Raw genomic sequence first — 21,050 nt, forward strand, 5'->3', positions numbered from 1 at the left:
AAGCGGATTCATCCTGCAAAATGCTGAGTGTCACCTGCACTGTGCTCATAGACTCCAGCAGTACTTCCCGTTGTGCACTACCATTTAAGGAGGCACCAAGCACACTGCAAGACTGCATCGCCTTACCCCAGCTCAGGCTCAATGATTCAGGTTCAATAACTTGAGAATGTATTGTACCCTTTTCTTAGTGTGTGGTGGCACATATATGGTAGTATATTTGGACAATGTTGCAAACAGCATTGTGGGACATCCAAATATGTCATCTATTACTATAACTTCCCTGAAATGTCTGGGAAAATAGCAGTACAGATTTGTTTTGATTTTTTTTTTTTTTTTTAGAGCGCTTATAAGGGATGTGGATGAATAAGGTGTTACTACAGACATTCTTTCTTTCTGGGTTCTTCACAGCTGAACATACAGACTGTATGGAAGCAGCTGTATTATTTTACAAAGAGTAAGATTTATTTTAACCCACTATAATATCTTCAGGACACTTAACATAATATCAGGGTGGAAGGCCCTTGGTTTGAGCAATTGCATATCTAGCATTATGTCAACTTAAAATGGAAATGTAATAATGGAAGTATAATGCTCATGTAAGAAATTCAGCTGGTGCAGAAGGTCATCAGAAGGGTCTAGGGACCTAAGAGGTATCCATCTTTGGATGTCTCCAAAGTATTTCCAAAAGTACACGGCATTGACTACAAGACTGAACTTCACTGATATGCCTAACAGCAGTAAAAAAAAACAGGCCCTCAGGCACTCGTTGTTAAAAAAAAGTTCAAACTATCTGAAACCACTCAGTGAATTGTTGTACTCCTTCCTCAAATCTTTAGACTATTTCTTAGAGAACACCTGAAAATGAATAAGCAAATAGGTTATGATCCCTGTGTTTTACAGTGTAATGAACCATTAAATGTATGAGCAAAGGTCCCTAATCCTTTCTCCTGAACCTTTGTTGCTACTGTAAACACATAATGAATCATCGCAAACACATCTTTACCACACAGTCTGATACATTTCTAGTAGTAGTAATTTCTTTAAATCCCTGATACCTTCAAATCTTTCTGAAGAGATTTGGAAAAATCTCTGACATTCATACAAGTTTTTGGATATAAGGCTGTATGCAAGCCAGGTAGTACCAGGACCAAAGGTAGATGTAACTAGCTGAAACCAGAAAGAGTAAGTTCCTCTGAGATCAACATGGCCTGAAGTACATGTACCTGTAGGTTTATTATTTCTAGAATAAAGCTATTAGCCTATCACTTCCAAATATCTTTTAACTGTGGTATAATAATTAATAAATGCCTTTGAACAGAAGTTTGAGCTATTGAATCAACACAGTCTTTAATTTTTTATCACGTGTGCTAAAGATGCTTTTCAAGCATCCGTCCACATTAGCAGGCTCAGCTGCACGTTTGCTCTCGCAGGATCCGGAGAAGGCAGCAGTTTTCATGATGACTTTGCTAGAACCATCTAATTGTTTTTCTTCTGTTAAGATTTTTTCCCAGGAGATATAAACAACTTGCAGAGAGAAAAAAGTTACTTGAGGCACCTTCTGAGATGATAAAGCTCAAAAAGTTAGAAGAGAAATGACTCTTCCTACTCTTTTTTTTATTTAATTATTTACAGCGTTACTTAGTAAAGCCTCAGCACCAATTAGTCAGAAAACAAAACTCTTAAAATAATCCAGAAACATTCAGGAGAGATTAATATTTTACAAAAGCCCAGGCTGTGTCACCTCCAGAGATTTCTCTTATGACTGTTCTACTAGAGAGGAGATCAATGCTCTGCCCTGTTCACCAAAAAAAAAATGCCCTAAAACATTACCCTTCTCAAGAACACAGAGCTTGGGCAGTTCTGGCTTATTTTGCTCCTGACCACATAATTATCACGTGATGGTCTTTTTGTGATGGCAACTCTTTTATCCAGACCCCTTCACTGAGGGGTCTAGGGCAGGGCTGGTGAGAGCCAGTGTGGCAGAGATTGCTGGTGTTTCTAGGCAGCCATCTCCTTGAAGTTGGAGCCCTTTCAAGGTGGAATGAATGGAAGGACAAAGTGGTATCATAGGGTGAGTTACCTACGCATGCTACCCATTGCGATGTGGGAGGATACCCCATACCCCATTTTCAAAGATGCAGCATCAGGCATGTGATCAGGACACTCTGCCAGTGTATGACCTGGTAAACTGGATGTTGAGATAAGATAATGCGCTGTCCTCCATTTCTGTCAACAAAAGCAGTTTTAGTCATGGGTAATGACAAAATTCTTTCCTCTGAAGAAAATAGTGCATTTTTATGATTCTGATGCTGGCTGTAATTCAGCTTTTCTTTATGTCAGATGCCAGCCACTTCCTCAGATGAATCAATTTCTGTTCCCTAAACTGAAGCAGACAGATGTTAAGAAAATATCTTAGCAGTGCTTAATTCCAAATATTATAAAGAGAACTTTCTTGGATTTACAGTCTGTCAAGAGGACTGGTTGAGGCTGTGCAAAAAAATAATCTTGGAAACAAAAGGAGCAGAAGGCATTGGTCCAGCTCAGCTAGAAGTCTTTGGGACACTCATATCAACCAGATTTCACATGCTTTTAAATATCTGTGAATATCAACCTTCATTTTTGCTTCTGCATGTTTCAGAATATATTAAATAAGATTCCAGATGATCTTTGCACAGAAAAGCTTCTCTGCAGCACTGCCTTTTGGCCAGAAGGTGATCAAAGAGCCATTCAATTTGTTTCTAGCAAACAGACAAATAGTAAACAAAGCTTATTCAGCACTGAGCATCCATCTAGGCTGACAGATTTTGCAAGCTTTCCACCAAGAGTGGAATCCTACCAGAATAAGATTGTGCCAAGTTAACTGAGTACATCACAGAGGCCAGCATCTGCAAGTCATCTTCCTATTACTGTCAGATGCAACTGATACAGAAAGCCTTGGTGCTAGGTATTACATTTGGAAACATATCTCGGCTTTTCCAAATAACACTCACTGCTTTGGCAGAGAGAGCTGGACCAAAAAAAGAAAATAGACACTGACATTATTTTGATTAACCTTTCAGGGAAGCATTTGCAAGAGAACATTTAGACTATAGACAAGTCTATAGGGAAACCTGAAGAAACTGGCAGCAGTATTAAATTGTACTCTATCTTAGTACTCTCCCTGATCTTTAGCATGAAATGGAAACAACCTGGGAATGATTACCTGATCTCCTGGATTTGCTTTTAATGACAAAGAGAATTCAAGCCCACCAGAAAAAGAACCATTTTTAGAAAAAGGAAAATAAACAAACAAGGAAACAAACGAGCAAACAAACAAACAAATAAATAGATAAATAAATAGATAAAGATTTGCTGTACATCAAACACATCCCCATTTATAAAAATAACCCAGAAATGTATGCATGACACTTGATCTGTCTTTAAAAAGAGTTCAGTAAATATTAAGGAAGCTAATATTCATTCTTAAAATGCCTTGAAGGCACAAGGGCAAGTAGCTTGGTAAGTCCAAGCATGGTAGCCACCAAGCTTCTGCAGTATGGGGGGACATCCACATCACCAAACTTCAGATGATTACTGAGAAAACACCTACAGCTGAACAGGTCACCCCCAGCTCCCCTTCATGGTCGCTGGAGAGAACGGCATGGCTTCTCAAGCACTTTCAAGACATGACTTACCCCCCTTCTTTGAGAAATCACAGAATCACAGAACCACAGAATGGTTGAGGTTGGAAGGAACCTCTGGAGATCATCTAGTCCAACCCCCCTGCTCAAGCAGGGTCACCTAGAGCATGTTGCACAGGATTGCATCCAGGGGCGTTTTGAATATCTCCAGAGAAGGAGACTCCACCACCTCTCGGGGCAACCTCTTCCAGTGCTCTGCCACCCTCACAGTGAAGAAGTTTTTCCTCATGTTCAGATGGAAGTGTCTGTGTTTCAGTTTGTGCCCATTGCCTCGCGTCCTGTTGCTGGGCACCACTGAAAAGAGTCTGGTCCCATCCTCTCGACACCCTCCCTTCAGATACTTGTACACGTTGATAAGATCTCCTCTCAGCCTTCTCTTCTCCAGGCTAAACAGGCCCAGCTCTCTCAGCCTTTCCTCATAAGAGAGATGCTCCAGTCCCCTAATCATCTTTGTGACCCTTCGCTGGACTTGCTCCAGTAGTGCCACATCCCTCTTGTACTGGGGAGCCCAGAACTGGACGCAGCACTCCAGATGGGGCCTCACCAGGGCTGAGTAGAGGGGGAGGATCACCTCCCTCGACCTGCTGGCAACACTCTTCCTGATGCAGCCCAGCATACCATTGGCCACAAGGGCACATTGCTGCCTCATGCTTAACTTGGTGTCCACCAGCACTCCCAGGTCCTTCTTGGCAGAGCTGCTTTCCAGCAGGTCAACCCCCAACCTGTACTGGTGCATGGGGTTATTCCTCCCCAGCTGCAGGACCCTGCACTTGCCTTCTTTGTTGAACTTCATGAGGTTCCTCTCCGCCCACCTCTCCAGCCTGTCCAGGTCTCTCTGAATGGCAGCACAGCCCTCCGGTGTATCAGCCACTCCTCCCAGTTTTGTATCATCAGCAAACTTGCTGAGGGTGCACTCTGTGCCTTCATCCAGGTCATTGATGAAGAAGTTGAACAAGACTGGACCCAGTACTGACCCCTGGGGGACACCGCTAGCTACAGGCCTCCAACTAGACTCTGCGCCGCTGATCACAACCCTCTGAGCTCTGCCATTCAGCCAGTTCTCAGTCCACCTCACTGTCCACTCATCTAAACCACACTTCCTGAGCTTGTCTATGAGGATGTTATGGGAGACAGTGTCAAAAGCCTTGCTGAAGTCTAGGTAGACAACATCCACTGCTCTCCCCTCATCTACCCAGCCAGTCATTCCATCATAGAAGGCTATCAGATTGGTTAGGCATGATTTCCCCTTGGTGAAGCCATGCTGACTACTCCTGATCACCTTCTTGTCCTCCACGTGCTTGGAGATGGCCTCCAGGATGAGCTGCTCCATCACCTTTCCAGGGATGGAGGTGAGGCTGACTGGCCTGTAGTTCCCTGGGTCCTCCTTCTTGCCCTTTTTGAAGACTGGGGTGACGCTGGCTTTCTTCCAGTCCTCAGGCACCTCTCCTGTTCTCCATGACCTTTCAAAGATGATGGAGAGTGGCTTAGCAATGACATCCGCCAGCTCCCTCAGCACTCGTGGGTGCATCCCATCAGGGCCCATGGATTTGTGGGTGTCAAGTTTGCTTAAATGATCTCTAACCCGATCCTCCTCCACCAAGGGAAAGTCTTCCTCTCTCCAGACTTTCTCTCTTGCCTCCAGGATCTGGGGTTCCTGAGGGCTGGCCTGAGCAGTAAAGACTGAAGCAAAGAAGGCATTCAGTAACTCTGCCTTCTCTGCATCCTTTGTCACCAGGGCACCCACCCCATTCAGCAAAGGGCCCACATTTTCCCTAGTCTTCCTCTTGCTACTGATGTATTTGAAGAAGCCCTTCTTGTTGTCCTTGACATCTCTAATGTCAAGGCATAATTTAGGTTGGATGGGACCTCCAGAGCTCACCTGGTCCAGCCCTCTACTCAAAGCAGCACCAGCTCCCAAGTTAGATTGGGCTGCTCAGGACCTTGTCCAGTCAAACCCTCTGGGCAACCTTTCCCAGTGCTTAACCACACTCTTGGTGAAAAATTTGTGTGCATCTACCAGATTTTCCCTCGCTGCAGGATGTGAGGGTTTCCTCTTGTCCTGTCACTGTCCACCTCCAGGAGGAGTCTGACTGCCTTCCCTTCACCCTGTCAGGTCACTGAAGACAGCTGTCGTGTCCCCCCTTCATCTTCTCTTCTCCAGCTGAACAAACCCAGCCCTTGAACATCCACACTAGCACGGGGTGAAGCTCACCCTCCACACCCCACGCGTGCTGCCAGGTCACCCCTCAGCAGGGTGAGTAGCTCCAGTACAGATAGTGACAGGTAGTAGGTTTAATGGTTTAAGGGCACTATTTTTAACTATTAGTTAGTTATTAACAATTACCTATTAGTTAGTTATAGACCTGTATCTAAAGCTAAACAAGTGCCTAACTCTGAACGATCAAAACTGCAGCCTCTCCATCCTCAGCTTCCTAAGTGTGCTCTCCTCCCTTGCAGGTGTGCTCTAGGGATATGCAAGGATAGTGAGGTGCTTAGGTACCAGAGACTCAGGATCCATACTCAGACATTAGGCAGGTATTACTGATGTTCTCAAAATTAACAAGCCACTGAACTGGCATTCTGAAAATATCCAAGAGCTCATCTGTTGGGAGAGGTTTCAGAGAGAAAAAGGCAATTCAGGTATAATGGCAAAACACTGTTGCTAATGAGACTAGAGTCAAATTGCAGCAGTCAGTGCCAGCACTGTGACTGCATTTGCAGGATAGGTAGTTTTAAAAATAAAAAGATTTCACCACAACAGATAAGTGTTATTTTGAAAATGGCAGTTGCTATTTAAGCATTCACATGAGAAATGTTATAAATAGGCAGCTTTGAATATAAAGCATGCAAGCCACAAAAGAAGACAGACCCTGCTTACACTGTTGCTGCCTGGATGATATGTACTGTGGCATTGTCCCAGAAGGAATTAGCCTTATCACGTTTCTTTTCCCCCAAAGAAGGACACAGACCATGTTAAAGATGATTTGGGACCGTCAGTGGGACCTACCCTCTTAGCCTCTCTCTGAAATTGTAATGGATGCTTCTTTTTGTGTGTTTACTTTGTTACGCTTCATGTGAAAGCCTGTAGGTGGGCATCAAAGAGGGCAGGGTGAGGGAGAGAGACACAGCATGCAGGAGCAGACCAGGGTGCCGTCTGGCAGCTGGGCCAGCGTTATTACTTGGATGGGATGGAACGACCCAGGCTTTTCCTAGGAAGGGGGTAGGTACAGTTGTTCATATACTTTTGTGCTTTCATCCTGCCTAAAATATTTTCTGTCTAAAATGTTCCATTTTTAGCATTACAGATTCTTTCCTATTGGGATACTCACTTTAAGGAATGTGTCAAGGCTTTGGCCCATTTGGGGCATGTTGCAGGAGTAGTCTCTAGTCTGTACCAGGCTAAAGAATCCACTGGTTGACCTGCACATGAAATTTTGCTAGATATTATAGCAAAAAGTATACAAAAATTTATACAGCATGAAAACAGTCACAAGAAAGATGGCATATGCTGGGCATCTCACAAGGGATTTTATTTTACCAAGCAATTTTAATTTTTTTTATGGTTTGAGTATTGCAGGAAAGACGAGCGCCAGGGATAAAATTAAATGAAAGAAGGCAGTTATGTAGCACTCTGGGACAAGGAGGACAAGAGGTGTTGCATGTGGGAAGACACTTGATCAGAGATTCGTGGTGTGATGGAGCTTTGCAAAGCTTTGCAGGCACAGCCAAGAAATTTCAAATGAGAAGGAATGGGCAAAAGGGAGTCAGTGTTATGAATCATAAGGGTGTAAGGAGAAAAAGGTCAGCAGATGAGATCATGTTAACCAACTGGGCAGAGTGAATGGGAACAAAGCAAATCTCAAGGAGGCTAGATTCAATGACAGCACAATGTGAGCTGATGATTTGTAATTTTAATAATGCAAAATTCAGTAAATAAAATGTTAAAATAAGCAACTTTAATAATTCATTATAACATTTACTATTTTTGGACTGTTATTTTATAGCATATTTGATTCAATTGCTCAGTGTCATTGCATGTCCTTTTCTTGTAACTATGCCACAACTTAGACATTACAATGTTTCATAAATGGCCAGCTAATTACAAGTTATTTCTGTTTTTTTCATTAAACCAGGACCCTGTCTGTCACACTAGAACATCAGCTTTGAGCTAGAGTTACACTCTTGCTCACTGAGGTTTTATATTTCCTCAGGTGGCCTATAGTTCTGAGTGGCTGTACTAAACCATCAACATTATGTAAGGCTGAATACCGTTAAGGACTTCAATAGTTTGTATATTCAAAACACTCTGTAAATATTAACCAATGTATACATACATTGAACTTCACTGATGGATGCTTATGGTAACTGCAGGATTTCAGAGCCAGAGGCTGCTTCAAAATTTAGAGGCTACGCTGTGTTTACCTTTGCTATATCTTCAGTAGCACTTGTAGGTGCTTTTGGTACAGTGGAGTTTTGGATGCAGAAGCAGATAATCTTCACCAACACACACTTTTCATGGTAGTACTCTGTGTTTGATGCTGCACAGTGACTGATGCCTGCATATGAACAGATAAAGTGTTAATGGCGGACGAACTCTCCAAAGAGTAAAAGGTATTATGTGGCTGACTTCAGGCTTGTTAGCCTGTCATTGATCCAAAGCAAAATCATGGGAAACCTTGAACATGGCATATATTTTATTGTTGAAGAACTGATGTAAGTACAGCATATACTGTAAGTATAATGAACACTAAAAACATGATTTAATGAAAACAGTAACATCATTGTTAAATGTAAATTTTTAAATGTTAGCGTTTAACAGTGATATATTGCTATCATTTTTGACAAGCTTGGTTAATAAAAAGTGACAGCTGACATAATACACTTAGATTTCTGCAGATTCTTTTACTTGATACGATATGACATTCTGATTAAAAACATTTAACTGAGCTGCTGAAGCACATATTAAATGGATTAAAAACTGGTTAAACTGATGGCTCTCAGAAAGAAATCAAAGGTGTTCAGTCTCTTTGTTAAGGAACAGAAGCCATCCAATTACTCCTACTGCCCAGCAAGACTATGGCTTAAGAGAAGACTGTCTAGCTCAGTTTCTCACTAGCATAGAGAGGACCTCATGTAGGCCGCTATGTTTGTAGCTGCATACTTGTATTCCACTCTGTTTTTCTTATTCTGGCATTTCTGAATCTGACCAATTCAGATTTCACAGTGTTCAGGGCAGAGGTCTTCACTCTTGAGCTGGAATCAAATCTTACTTTAGCCCACATCAGGCTCTCAGTTAAGTTCAGTGGACTTTGGCTAAGCTCCATAGTTTGATATTCAAATAATCAGAATTCCACAAATTCCTTGTGCCTGTTCAGTGGTGAAAGCTAGGCTTCCTGGTGCTGCTGAAGACCTATCCAAAGAGTTAACAAGAAACACAAGGCACAGGGATTTGGGTGAAAACAACCCCCTGTGTATTACTAGTACCTGAGGGTAGACTTCAGCCACAATATAGGTGTAGAACAACAAGTATGCACACTTTTCCCTGCACAGCATACTGCTTCAAAAACTTGGGGTGAAAACAGAAGATGTTAACATTTATCTGTGTAATAAACTGTATAGACCTGGGCCTTGTGCAAACTGCTCTCTGGAGCCCTGCTGATGGAGAACATGGCTATGGCAAATGCACAGACTCAGATGACAGATGAGATGGACACAGAGAATTAAAATGTAATTCACATCGCATCCATGATATATGTTTACATTAATTGCCGATCTGATTGTTGCACTATATAATTGATGAAAAAAATTGAGGAAGCCTGAGCATAAATAGAGAGAGATTTTATATGGGCACCAGTAAGCATGAAAAATAAATCAGAAAAACAATGGTGATCACACAATGCTCTCTGAGCCTGTGTCATGGAAGCAAAAGGCTCGCAATTTATCATTCGGTTAAGAATCACAGAATCACAGAATCACAGAATCGCTGAGGTTGGAAGGAACCTCTGGAGATCATCTAGTCCAACCCCCCTGCTCAAGCAGGGTCACCTAGAGCACATTGCACAGGATTGCATCCAGGGGCGTTTTGAATATCTCCAGAGAAGGAGACTCCACCACCTCTCGGGGCAACCTCTTCCAGTGCTCCGTCACCCTCACAGTGAAGAAGTTTTTCCTCATGTTCAGATGGAAGTGTCTGTGTTTCAGTTTGTGCCCATTGCCTCGCGTCCTGTCGCTCGGCACCACTGAAAAGAGTCTGGTCCCATCCTCTCGACACCCTCCCTTCAGATACTTGTACACGTTGATAAGATCTCCTCTCAGCCTTCTCTTCTCCAGGCTAAACAGGCCCAGCTCTCTCAGCCTTTCCTCATAAGAGAGATGCTCCAGTCCCCTAATCATCTTTGTGACCCTTCGCTGGACTTGCTCCAGTAGTGCCACATCCCTCTTGTACTGGGGAGCCCAGAACTGGACGCAGTACTCCAGATGGGGCCTCACCAGGGCTGAGTAGAGGGGGAGGATCACCTCCCTCGACCTGCTGGCAACACTCTTCCTGATGCAGCCCAGCATACCATTGGCCACAAGGGCACATTGCTGCCTCATGCTTAACTTGGTGTCCACCAGCACTCCCAGGTCCTTCTTGGCAGAGCTGCTTTCCAGCAGGTCAACCCCCAACCTGTACTGGTGCATGGGGTTATTCCTCCCCAGCTGCAGGACCCTGCACTTGCCTTCTTTGTTGAACTTCATGAGGTTCCTCTCCGCCCACCTCTCCAGCCTGTCCAGGTCTCTCTGAATGGCAGCACAGCCCTCCGGTGTATCGGCCACTCCTCCCAGTTTGGTATCGTCAGCAAACTTGCTGAGGGTGCACTCTGTGCCTTCATCCAGGTCATTGATGAAGAAGTTGAACAAGACTGGACCCAGTACTGACCCCTGGGGGACACCGCTAGCTACAGGCCTCCAACTAGACTCTGCGCCGCTGATCACAACCCTCTGAGCTCTGCCATTCAGCCAGTTCTCAGTCCACCTCACTGTCCACTCATCTAAACCACACTTCCTGAGCTTGTCTATGAGGATGTTATGGGAGACAGTGTCAAAAGCCTTGCTGAAGTCTAGGTAGACAACATCCACTGCTCTCCCCTCATCTACCCAGCCAGTCATTCCATCATAGAAGGCTATCAGATTGGTTAGGCATGATTTCCCCTTGGTGAAGCCATGCTGACTACTCCTGATCACCTTCTTGTCCTCCACGTGCTTGGAGATGGCCTCCAGGATGAGCTGCTCCATCACCTTTCCAGGGATGGAGGTGAGGCTGACTGGCCTGTAGTTCCCTGGGTCCTCCTTCTTGCCCTTTTTGAAGACTGGGGTGACGCTGGCTTTCTTCCAGTCCTCAGGCACCTCTCCTGTTCTCCATGACCTTTCAAAGATGATGGAGAGTGGCTTAGCAATGACATCCGCCAGCTCCCTCAGCACTCATGGGTGCATCCCATCAGGGCCCATGGATTTGTGGGTGTCAAGTTTGCTTAAATGATCTCTAACCCGATCCTCCTCCACCAAGGGAAAGTCTTCCTCTCTCCAGACTTTCTCTCTTGCCTCCAGGATCTGGGGTTCCTGAGGGCTGGCCTGAGCAGTAAAGACTGAAGCAAAGAAGGCATTCAGTAACTCTGCCTTCTCTGCATCCTTCGTCACCAGGGCACCCACCCCATTCAGCAAAGGGCCCACATTTTCCCTAGTCTTCCTCTTGCTGCTGATGTATTTGAAGAAGCCCTTCTTGCTGTCCTTGACATCTCTAGCCAGATTTAATTCCAAATGGGCCTTAGCCTTCCTCGTCGCATCCCTGCATACTCTGACAACATTCCTATATTCCTCCCAAGTGGCCTGTCCCCCTTTCCACTTTCTGTATACTTCCTTCTTCTGGTTGAGTTTTGCCAGGAGCTCCTTGCTCACCCATGCAGGTCTCCTGCCTCCTTTGCTTGACTTCCTACTCATAGGGATGCACCGCTCTTGAGCCTGGAGGAAGTGATGTTTGAATATTAACCAGCTCTCTTGGACCCCCCCTTCCTTCTGGGGCCCTCACCCATGGGATTCCTCCAAGTAGGTCCCTGAAGAGGCCAAAGTTTGCTCTCCTGAAGTCCAGGGTTGCAATCCTACTTGGTGCCCTGCTGCCTCCTCGCAGGATCCTGAACTCCACCATCTCATGGTCACTGCAGCCAAGGCAGCCCCCGACCTTCACATCTTCCACCAGTCCTTCTTTGTTTGTTAGTACAAGGTCCAGCAGCACACCTCTCCTTGTTGGCTCCTCCACTACCTGTGTCAAGAAGTTATCATCAATGCTCTGCAGGAACCTCCAGGACTGTTTGTGCCTAGCTGTGTTGTCTTTCCAGCAGATATCGGGGTGGTTGAAGTCCCCCATGAGAACCAGGGCCTGGGATCATGAGGCTACTTCCAGCTGTCTGTAGAAGGCCTCGTCGACTTCCTCATCCTGATCAGGTGGCCTGTAGTAAACACCCACAATAGTGTCACCCATGCTAGCCTGCCCTTTGATCCTTCCCCATAAGCTCTCGACTCGCTCTTCATCCACCCCTAGGCACAGCTCAATACATTCCAGTTGCTCTCTCACATAAAGAGCAACTCCACCACCTCGCTTTCCTGGCCTGTCTTTCCTAAAAAGCACGTAGCCATCCGTGACAGCACTCCAGTCATGCGAGCTATCCTACCATGTCTCTGTAATGGCAATGAGATCATGGCCCTGCGACCGCACACAGATCTCTAGTTCTTCCTGTTTGTTCCCCATGCTGCGTGCATTGGTGTACAGGCATTCAGAGAGGTGATCGAGCATGCAGGTTTCCCAGGAGCGGTAAAAGAGGGTCCTCCATAGCCACATCCCATGCGCACTTCCCTGGCTGCATTCACCTGCTGGAGGCATCCTGACTTGAGCAGTCTTTTGCCAACTACCCTGGCACTATAACTCTCCCCTTCCCCTATCTTTCCTAGTTTAAAGCCCTCCTTACCAGGTTGGCCAACCTGTTGGCAAAGACCCACGTGCCCCACCTCGTGAGGTGGATCCCATCTCTCGCCATCAGTTGTCGATCTTCAAACAGGGTCCCATGGTCGTAGAAACCAAAACCCTGTTGCCAACACCAGCGGCGCAGCCAGTCGTTAACCTGGAAAGTCCGTCTCCTCCTCCTCTCATCCATCCCCCTCACTGGCAGGATTGAGGAGAAGATGACCTGGGCTCCCAGACCCTTGACCACCATCCCCAGAGCTCTGAAGTCCTGCTTGATGATCTCCAGTTTGCCCTTGGTGTCATTGGCGCCCACATGAAAGAGCAGCAGTGGGTAATAGTCCGAAGCATGGACAAGCCTTGGCAGTCTTTCCATGACATCTCTCACACGAGCCCCTGGCAGGCCACAAACCTCTCTAGACAAGAGGTCAGGTCGGCAGACAGATGCCTCTGTCTCCTGCAGCAGGGAGTCCCCCACAACAATCACCCGCCGCTTTTTCCGGGCGTTCCGGCAGGGCACAGGGTCTGTTGTCCCAGGTACTTCCCTTGCAGCCATGCCCATCCCCTCCTCATCCTGGAGGGCACTAAACCTGTTCTTCAGCTGCAAGTCTTCAGGAGGAGTAGGAGCCTTTCTCCTCCCACGAGCAGTGACCAGTTTCCAGCCTTCTTCTACGATGTTATGATGTACCGTTTCACACGGCACAGAGCCCTCTGGCAACTCCACTGCTGCAGGGGGTTGGGACTCCTGGAGCTGCACAGTCTCCGAGAATACCCTGTCTATCTCCTGCTCTGCTTCTCGGATGCTGCGCAGCCTACTGACCTCCTCCCATAACTCCCTTACCTGACGACACAACTCGTCAACAGCAGCACACAGGCAGCAGGAACCCTACAATTCCTATTGTGAGCCTGCAGATTTGTTCTGCAGTCAGCAATTTAGTCTGAACTATTTTATTAAAATACATTTTTGTGTTTTGCAATGGAACTTCTCTTTGAGGCAATAAGTTTGAATCTAGGAAAGCAAAGAGCATACAGTGAGGAGAGCCTGCAGACTGTAGTGGAGAGCCCTGCAAGCTCAAGAAGACAGAGAGCTGTTAGCTTTCCAGCAGCTCCTCACTGTGGGTAATCATATTATGCTTTCTTCTACTTCAGTAGGGGCTAATTTTATATATATATATATATATATATATATATACATATATATAAAAAACAGATCCAAGATGCATGCTTCTCCATTTTTGAAGCCTGGTTTCTTACTGCAGCAGTAACTTGTTTTCCTTTCTGCACAGGCAAGTAAAAAATTGCTAGAACACGGGCATCTTTCCCAGCCTTTAACATACTGCCTTTGATAGCAGGGATGAAGCTTTAGCTGCTCCCACAACAAACAGCATAAGGAGCTCACTCTGTCCTTTGTTCTGCCAAGCTTGTTGTGGCTTATACTTTATAAGATTACATATATGCAAACCTCAGATAATGCAAATTGTTTTAGCTTGATCTGACATTTATAGTGTGACTCTATCTTGTTGGCTTGGAGTCTAGGGAAAAAGAAACAAAGATAGATCCTTCATTTTGACACTTCTGCACATGCTATGGATTTTTTATTTTTTTTTTAACAATCCTGAGGAAATATTGAGGTTCCTATTCGACTATTGCCAAGCCTTTGAAAAATTCTTAAGATTTCAACAAAGGTTGAATAAATACATTGGGGCCCAGACAAATAATTTTGAGATTTTATCTAATAATGCAAAATAATATAAGAATGTAAGAAAAGTTTTAGTGAGTCAGACCACAGGCCTGTATCCTGTTTCTGCAAATGGTCAACAGTGGATGAATAAGAAAGAGTATAAAACAAGGGAAGCAGGTAGTCATATTTCCCCTGAATTCTCACCAGGTCTCCAACAATTTCTGGCTCAGAGATTTTTTCTGAACAAGAGCTGTTGTCTTTGCATTTAATGGATGTTGATTTTCTTTTTTTCAATGAATATGTCCAGTTTTTTTTTTTTGAATCCATGTAAATTCTTAGCATTCACAGCATTTTCACTCAAGGGATTATACAAATTACTGCACAGTATGTTAAAAATATCTCTTTTGTTGTTTTGAACTTTATGCCTGCTGGTGTAATTTTATCTCTCTTAGATCTTGTACTGGAAGTGTCAGAGCCATCATGCCCCATTCACTCTTTCTGAGCCACTCCTTATTTTATAGATCTCCTATGCCCCAAAATGTCAGATTTTTAAGGCATATAGATCTTTTGGGAAACAAACTTAGCTTGCAAGCAGAAAGTGATGTAAGCTTTGGCTTTCTCACAGAGTAGAAAGACATCATAACTATCTTCAGACATCATCATAAAATGTATACTGGTCCATAAAGCACTTCAATAGTTCTCCTGTGTCACTCCAAGAGAAAACTTTTCTTCCAAACCATCATATCCTGAATGATGCAACATTGTTCTTCTTCCAAAGTGTGCTCTTCTGGAGCCATACGCAAACAGATTAGTCATCAGAGAATTTCTGCATATAGTCACTCTTCTGTATACAAGCTCCAAAAAGTGAGTGGTCTCCACTGACTGGTATATATTATCACAACAAGGAGTTGCCCAGCATGCTTTTCACACTGAGGCAATGGTATAAAAGCTTTACTAAGGCTGTGCTTGCAACGCTATATTTGTTTGTACGGTGAAATAACTACCACATTTCACACAGTAGCAAGTATAGTAGCTAGTAGTATGGGAAGTCCCAATACGAAGAAGCATTAAATCATACAAATCTTCCATTCATATTCCTTCAGTATTATCTTACATTTCCATAATTTACAGGCAGTCGACAATTATGAAGTTTCTAAGTGTGCTCAATAATCCTGACCCAAAACTGATTGCTGTCTTTTCAAGACTGTCTTGTCTGAGTAACGCAGGGTTGTGATATATGATAATCAAATATATCTTGAGAATAAATTAGTAAAACAATGAGTGCCTTAGCTCAGGAGTCTTCCTCATAATTAGTTGCTATGCCTTCAACCACAAATCCTCTTTGCTCCCTTCTTGCACACAGCAACATCACTGAGGTGGATCGGCCTTTAATAACCAGGAGGTGGAGTCGTGAGTCTTCAGTATGGCCCAGCATAACTGATAGCCACCAGCTTCTTCAGAAGATCAATCTTTTAGAAGTCTTATCTTCTGAAAATATAAAATATAAAAACGTTAAACTTCTAATGCTTTATAAAGATCATAAAGTCTCTGAGCTAGCACCTGCTTCTGAATTTGCTGCACTGATGTATTTTGTGTGGTTAGCAGAAGTCAGTCCTTCTTGGGGGAAAAAACTGTTGGAGAAATGGTGCAGGGAATGGAAAACAATAGGAAATTGTCTGCAGCCAGCCTTGCTCAGACAATATGGATCTGAATTTCAATTCATTGTAAACAAGCAGCCTATCTCCGAGTGTGTCAGCAGTTTTAATGTCATGTCATCTGATCAACACAGGTTGCGCTCAGGGAATCGGAAAACACTTCTGCATTCGTAGGAGAGAAAGCATTTTGACCTGTTCTACTAATTTCTTCTACTAAATTTTGCTTTACTTATTATCTTGTTGATGGTAAAGATCAACATACACTTTGTGGCATTGGTGAATATCTCTTTCAACACCACAGAGTTTACACATGCTTCCAGACTGCTGTATAGCAAGAAGTAGCAAATCACCCTCTGTGGAGAGTGGCATTTCTTTTTCTATAATGAATTGTGTGTGTACCACTAGAGAACACACATTTTAAGGTGAACTGTCAACCTGAAATCACAATTTGCTTGAAATTACTGAGCTAGCTATTCAGCAGCTGAAGATGGGCAGAGTTCCATCTATTTCAATGGAGACATGCTAATTTGAACTAAAGAGCTGACCCTCTGTGCCTACCATATTAAATTATTATTATATTAGACAGATTGCAGATAATTATAATCCTGCATGTTTCAGTTTATTGACACTGTGTCTCTGGGAGCGCTCTCTTAAAGGAATTTAGCCAGTCATCTGCCATTCACTTCAATTACAGTAACACACATACAGATTCACAAACTAAAACTAAAAAAAAAAAACAACAGAAACCCAACTCAGAAATAAAAGACTGTAAACCCACTGCAACTGGCAGGGAAATTAGAGGCTGGTCTAATATTTAATTCTGATTTCAACTCATTCTAAAAACATTGCCTACTGAGGTCCTGGACCAGGGCCTCTCTCTGTACCATTCAGACCATAAGTTTTCTTCTTATTGTAACTTCTCAAGAATAGATGGCTGCTGCCTTACAACATGTAGTTGCCTCTGAGCTCTTCACTGTGATGGGAGGAGGTGGAGAACCATGGGTTGTCCTCCCACCACTTCGTTGACTACAGGTGCCACCTGAGCTGTAGCTCTTCCACGTGGCACGGGAGGCCCTCAGGGCCTATGAAGGTCACTGCTGACCCTCTGCCCGCTCCTGCTCCATGAAGAAGACCAAACTGAGGTAATGTTACCTCCCATCTGTGTGGTCCTATGAAAATCAGAAGGGAAGTGGGCTTACAGTCCATGCAATCCTTCCTTTTTTGTTGTTTTTTCCTGTGTGTTCATTTCACTAGAAGAAGACTCTGAAAGTTGTTCTGCAAATAAAAAGAAAAAAGATATCTCTAAACCCCTCTCCATGTTGTTGTTAACCATCATTTTTCTCTGTAAAGGAGGGCTTCATTTCATCCCAAATTCTTAATAAACATAATGAACTTATGAACTACATCGTACAGCTCATGATGTAAAGCAGGAGATGTAATATAGCCACCTTAGCATGCCATTTATGTGAACAAATTTGACAAATTTTACTCAAAAGGCAGACCATCCCATTTCTAACACCAGAGCTAGCTCACAAATCACCCTATTGGCAATCACCTGGGATGAAATAACCCCATGCAACAGCACAGGCTGGGGCCAACTGGGGGTCCTGGTGGAAACAGAATGAACCCGAGTCAGCAGTGTGCTCTTGTGGCAGTGGAGGCCAGTCATATGTTGGCCTGCGTTAAAAAAAGTATAGCCAGTAGATGGAGGGAAGTGTTTATTGCTCTCTATCTAGCACTGTGAGACCACATCCAGAGTACTGTGTCCAGTTTGGGGCTCACTGCTACAATAAAGACATTAATTAATTGAAGTGAGTCCAATGGACAGCCCTCAAGATGATTAGAGGTGGGAGCACAAATGAGAAGCGTAAATATGTGAAGAAATTGGAAAAATAGGGTTCCTTCAGTTTGAAGAAGAGAAGGATAAAGGAAGGTCTTGCTGTCATCTTCAGCTACCAAACCAGCTACCAAATGGGAGAGTATACAGAAGATGGAGCCAGACTTATCCCATAACTGTACAGTGAAATGACAAAAGACAATGGACACAAGTTGCAGCAAGGGAAACAATGAGATGCGATGTAAGGAAAAATATCTTCACAGTGAGGATAATCAAATTCTGGAGCAGTTTGCCCAGAGAGGTTGTGTCATCTCCATTCTTGGAGATATTTAAAACTCGACTGGACAGTCAAGCAACATGGTCTAGCTTTGAAGTTAGTACTGTTTTTTGAGTATTAACTCAAACCAGGGGTTGGGCCAGATGACCTCCAGGGTCCCTTTCAACCAAACACTTCTGTGGTTCTGTATGGCACGGTAGCAGAAGAAACAGGTATTTCAAGGGGATGCTTTTGGAAGGTAGTGTAGGCGTGTGGTAGGCCAATGGACACAGAGCACCCAGCTGCTATGCTTGAACATGCCCCAAACGTCCCGTGTGACCAACTATTCTGGGGCAGCACAGACTTCGCTGACTCCCAGTGACCCAGGAGACAACAGAAACATTTGTGTTGTATGAGCAATTGCATCATGCCAACAGCAAGACGTTCAGTCTAGCCTAGGATCCCTCTGTCATCTTTCCCAACTGAAAAGTCGGGATACCTATACTGAGATAGATTGACTGTGTTTGAAGGATACCTACTTCATAGCTGTGGAGGCCATAGACACTCAGGAAAGAAAAATGTCTGTGAATAACATATATGGATGTCCAATACTGCCAAAACCTGTCCATGTTATCTGCCAACTTGGAACGGAAATCAACTAGAAGGAATTACAGTTAAGTAAGTAATGTGAAAACATGATTTTAAATGTTTGGTAAGTACTTTTTAAGGCAATATTAACATTAATAATTCCTGCAGGCATTTGGACCTCCGTTGTCACCCACTCACTTTGGCATCATATCATATATGAAAACTTTTGCCATTTAAGCTAGTTAGTAACATCCTCCCCTATTCCCACTATCACTTAACTTCCAATTTGTCATTATTTAGCTTTCCCAATTCATCTGTTGAACAATTTTTTAACTTCTTCTTACATATATGGATAATGTCAGACTTTTGAAGAAGGCAATATCCAGAATCATTTATAGCCTACAGAGATCCAAATTTCACTGGGACACTCTTTCTGTGGATCTTAATCTTGATCTGTAATACCACTTCTGTCCAGTCTATGATCTAGAAGCTGTAAGTTATTTAAAAAAGGAGCCACCCAAAGCCATCTGTATGCACTAAAGCTACTGCTGAAGCCAACAGACTGTGTGCACAGCCAAGATGAAAACACTATAGTCTTAGCATGTTCATTCTGTGATACATAATCACTGTTTAGTAGATGTATGTCTATACAAAATACACTACAGAGCCATATAAAGGTACCCAAATCAGGTCAAATATTGCTATATTAGTTCAGTGCTCCATCTGGATGGTTTATCTTATTTCTCACCTTTAACAAGAGGTTACACAGTTACCACAGCATCTTCTTGCAATCATGATGATGAGCACCTAAATTTAGGCACTCAGCTGTAGATAGCTGTTTGCAAGTCTGGTCATTCTAGGGTTTCACTACAATCAAGAGAGAGCAAGAGAAGTATCTTCAAATACTGGTTACCTTGACCTTAGCAAGAAAAATTGCTAGCAGGCAGTTCAGCAAGGACAGACTGACCTCCAACACACTCAAGGTGCCTTGGCATGAGAGAAGTCTTTTGGGGATCACTTGCCAATATAACCAACATGATGAGGCGGCTCTATAAAATGTAGCACTAATAATACTGCCAATAAGTACTTAGCTTTTTATAGTTGCAAGATTTTGAGTTTATTATTATTTTCTTGTAAGACCTCTAGTGTAACTCTAGGCCAGGAGTGACCGGCACACTAGAATTAAGAGTTAAAATGGATACCAGTGAGTAGCCATAAGCTTTTAAAAAGCACTTGATTTCATACTTTACTGATATTTTACTATTATTGTTATTACAATTTCAAAAGTACTATTGACCTTTCTTTCTTGTGTGTTTAATTTTGATACCTCCCCAAACAAATGCATTTTCAGCTTAAAGGGAGAGTAGGGGACCAGGTGCCTAATGGTGGGGCATGTGTCATCTGGAGGAGCTGGAGGTGAGGAGAAGCTGCCTTGCACAGAGACAAGGCCCCAGGCTGTCCTGTCTCTCCACACAGAGCTGTCTCCCCATCTCCAGGACAGGCGGCTGGTGCAGGCGGCCACCAAGGCCAGGTCCTGCCCTTCCTCCTCCGTGGGCCCAGCCCAGGGCTCAGTGCATTGCTCCAAGAGCTGCACCGCAAGGGAGAGCCGTCCAGCTAAGGGACTGGCTGGCCTCCCCACTTCTGTATCTCTAACCAATATCTTGGGGGAACCTGAAGCAGGGGAGAGCAAGGGCAAGGGCCTGGGGGGTAGTCTGATCATGGGCAGACATTTTTCCTAATGTTTTTTCTTGCTTGCTGACTTTTGTATGTAATTTTTTTTTTTTTGAAGAGGGAATTCTTTTGTTGATATGATTCAGGGAGTGTCATCCTATATGATGCTTACATTAATAGATAATCAATCTATAAATATATTCTGTCTCTTTTAGTTCCTTAGAAATGGCTCAAAAGTATATACAAGATGCAGGTTAAATATATATATATATTTCTTAAGGATATGCAATGAATGAGAAGCTTCTGTTTAAGGTCTAATGCGGAGTATCAGCCAGCTTTGTTTGCAAAGATTTAAGGGTTTTATCTGTAGGCGTGATCTCATGGCCCAGCTGACAGCAAATACAGAAGGCCAGAGTCTGACCATCAGCAAAAAGACAGCCAAGGGCAGAAAATAGTTACAGAAAATACTAATCATTAGAACAAAAGAAAATTCTTTTTTAGTCCCACCCCCACAAACACTATATTCAACACAAAACTGAAAAAGATGAAAAAAAAAAGTGATCAAACATAAGATAAAATGCTCAGCTCTAGACAAAAAAAAGACAGTACTGGTATGGGCATACAGAAGATGCTACTTTTCAGGGAAGCATTTGCCTAGCTAACACCCTGTCTATCTGTGAGATAAAAATT

This window comes from Apteryx mantelli, chromosome 2 (assembly GCF_036417845.1).
Source record: "Apteryx mantelli isolate bAptMan1 chromosome 2, bAptMan1.hap1, whole genome shotgun sequence".
NCBI lineage: Eukaryota > Metazoa > Chordata > Aves > Apterygiformes > Apterygidae > Apteryx > Apteryx mantelli.